The sequence below is a fragment of the Beta vulgaris genome, chromosome 2 (assembly GCF_026745355.1).
Source record: "Beta vulgaris subsp. vulgaris cultivar EL10 chromosome 2, EL10.2, whole genome shotgun sequence".
Lineage (NCBI taxonomy): Eukaryota > Viridiplantae > Streptophyta > Magnoliopsida > Caryophyllales > Amaranthaceae > Beta > Beta vulgaris.
The window spans coordinates 32,902,794-32,906,571 of NC_079203.1; positions in this window are offsets into that span (position 1 = coordinate 32,902,794).

Here is a 3,778-nt window from a genome sequence, read left to right on the forward strand (position 1 = left end):
ACACTGACATTTGTTTCAAAGTGTTTTCATTCATGACTCTCTTTAAGTGATTCTTTACTTCACACACTTTCCTTCAATACCAACTACTTCCCATGGACGGTTGGTAGTCCCACCAATTGCTGTCTTTTACATAGATTTCATTAATCCATTTGATCCACATATTATCCTTCTTTGAAGAAATTGCCCAAACATACCTGCCCATTGCTGCCACATTCCACATTTCAAGCCTTTTAATCCCCAGACCACCTGCATATTTGGGAATACAGACTGAAGGCCAAGCTACATAACCTGATATGCAACTGTAATACTCCCCAGTCCATAAAAAGGCCCTGCAGATGCTTTCAACCTCTTTAAACACTTTCTTTGGTATAATAAAAATTTGAGACCAGTATGCTTGGATACTAATTAGAACATAATCGACCAGAACCAATCTGCCTTGATATGCTAGGTGCCTGGTACTCCAGCATTTGATTCTAGCAGTTATCTTCTCCACCAGATTCAAGCATTCATTTACTGCTATTCTCTTATGACTAATTGGAACTCCCAAGTATTTGAATGGAAGTTTGCCCAGTTTAAAGCCTGTGATATGCAAAAGTCTCTATGTTTCCTCATTACTCATACCAGAAGTGTACAGATCTATTTTGTTCACATTCACTTCCAACCCTGAAGCCTGTAATATGGCTGAGTTGGAGAAAGTTAATGAGGCAGTTGTTATAGGTTTTAGGAGTTACAATCCTAAGGTATTTTGTAGGGCCTTCATGAAACCTGACACTAAGTCTAGTTCAATAATAAATAATATAGCTGAGACCTTTAATTGATACATCATTAATTCTAGGAAAAAACATTTGATTCATACGCTTGAGGATATTATGGCCCAGTTAATGCAATGGTTGGTTCAAAAAAGGGTAGAGAGAAATGTACAATTGTCCTCTGTCCTATGATACAAAAAAAAAATTAATTTAAGAGAATGAGACAGCAGCAAATTATGATGCCCTCCCTTCATCCACAACCTTGTTCCAAATCAATCACAACCTGAATAGCTTGAATGTAGACTTGGAGAAAAAGTCATGCACTTGTAGGAAGTGGAACATGACTGGAATACCATGTTGTCATGCCATCTCTGCCATTTCTTCAGCCATATGCAAGTTGAGGACTTTTTTTATGCTTGTTACAAGAAGGATACATGGGCAAAGGCAAAAGCAGGTTCAATTCCACCTCTTGAAGGTGAGAGACATTAGCCCAGGGTTGAAGTTTACCTAGATTCACCTTCTATTAAAATTGGGACTGGTAGGCCAAGAAAAAATAGGATCAAAGCCCCTCATGAGGATCCTAAAAAACTTGGAACTTTGTCAAGACATGGTATAGAAATGACGTGCAGTCTTTGTGGTAGAAAGGGGCATAATAAGAGGAGGTGCCCTAACAGAGATTCTGCTATATAGCGCAACCCCCTCCCCCAAAGAAACATAAGGGAATACCAAGGGCAGATGAACAACAACTAGGGTCAAGTACCACCACTGAAGCTGCCCATCATTTATCCACAGCCGAACCCACTAGATTAGGTAGAGGTGGGAGGGTGATTAGAGGAGGAAGAGGTTCAAGAGGGGTCAATACTACCACTGGCAGAGGTGGCACATCATCAGAAGGGTCCAGGGGAAGAGGAAGAACAAGAGGGGGGGCTACTACATCTAGGGGAGAGGTGGCACAACTGAAGGGGCTAGTTCATCCAAGGGAAGAGGTGGCAGAAGGGGTTGAGGTGGCATATCTTCAAGTTCAAGGGTAAGAAATAAGGTTCTGATGTGTATTATCAATTTCATTTAATGCAAGTACTTCTAAAATCTCCAATTCCCACAGGTACCTAAAGGCTTTGGAGTTATGTTCAATGATAATGGAACTCCAATTACAAATATAAGGTACTTTTTCAGATAATGACAACCTACTCTTTTGTTTTATTATACTAACTCTGACAAGTCTATATCATTTTCAGGTGCCAGGTACTTCAGGAAGGCATGGAGTGCTCAGCCAGAGCTCATTTGTTGACACTAGTCACCAACAAGCTAGTCAAGCTTCTTCCTCAGCTTTCAATGCAACAAACTAGGCCAAGAATCACTGTTGGTGCATCTATTTTGCCTCGGTTTTTAGCATAATTATGTGATTTAGTTTTGTAAGACAATATTTCTTTCCAAATACTATGGCATGTAATGCAATCTTATGTGAATTGCTTCTAACTTTGAGATATGACAATTGCAATGATTTCGGTCAAAATTCATATTCTCATTAGTACGAAATAGAGCATACATCTTAGTTAATGAAGTTCCAACATCAAGATATCCCACTTACTAACTTAGTACAATCTTACTTGTCCCCCACATCTACCTAAAAATTTAGAAATTTTTTTCTTTTCCTACTTTAATATGTAAACAATGATGCATAGTAAAATCCAAGATATAACCATGGCGATTGAAATAGTCATTTCATTCCTACCTAATTTAACCATCTCGACATTCATCTGAAAATGCTCATTCTTCATTTTTTGCAACTCCTGTTCAATGTCCTCTTTTTGTAGCTTCAGTTTTTTAATCTTCTCCAAACATATGCTTCTCAAACTCCAGCTCATGAATGATTGTGTGCTTCTCCAAAAGCTTGTAATGCAAATCTTCAATCTCATTAGAGAGACTAGTAGACATCAATTTGTACTCCCACATGAAAAATCTACAATCATCCTCCTACACCAAACAACCACATGACCCTCATCAATTTCGCAACAAATAAAAAAAATTAACATGAACCCATAAATTTTAGTTGCAAATTTAACCCAAAAAAGGGCAACAAAGGAATTTCTTCCCAGCCTTTGTGCCTTTCTTGCAAGTCCTCACAGCAGCCTGAACTTCATGTCGACAATTCACCTTCAACCTTGGGTTCGAATTTCCAGAACTTCTGCCTGAATTGTTTGAAGAACCTGAATTTGGTGGACCACCAGCCATGTAAACAAAAAATGAGGGATGAATTTTTTTTTTTTTCCAATTTTGCAGGCAAAAATCCGGTTAAGGATGAAGAAAGTGAGAAGAAAGAGATGAAGAAAGGGTTGAAGGGGAGTTGAAGAAAGGGGGAAATGAGGGATTATAACGGCTAATAGACCACGTGGGTATTAACAATTTTTGCCACGTGTGTCATTAACCTGTAGTTGTAGGTAACCAACAGGTTAATGACCATTTTAAGAAGATAAGATAAAAGGTGGGATTTTATTAAGTTAACCCATAACTGGGACTGTTTAAAGAAGACCAACCAAACGTGGGATTATTCCCATCAATTTTTTCAATAAAAAAAACTCACCTTACATATACTTTTATAATTTGAGTTTCCTCTTAACTTCACTAAAATTTCAATATGGGAATTCATGGTTTATTATTAAAAAAAATCCATATTTGTAGCAATAACACTCTAAGTGCATTTAAATAAACAATTATCAAATAATTCAAGTATTAAATAATCAAATATTTAAAAATATACTTCATTTCTTTGTGAAGAAAATAAAGTATAATTTTTCTTTTCCAACCAAGGAGATATAAAATTAAACTCTAAGTTGAGGTAAGAAGTAGCAGCTATTTATAAAGAAAATAAAGTTGGTGATTGTTTTCTTAACGGAGATGAAGTTGGGACTTTAGTACCTAGTGGAGTAGAGATGAAGTTGGATCACAAATTAAAATATAAAATTGTAATCTAAATTTTATCGAACGTGTTTGCGAGCTTTCGAGTCGAACTCCATTAGGCTCAAGCTCGG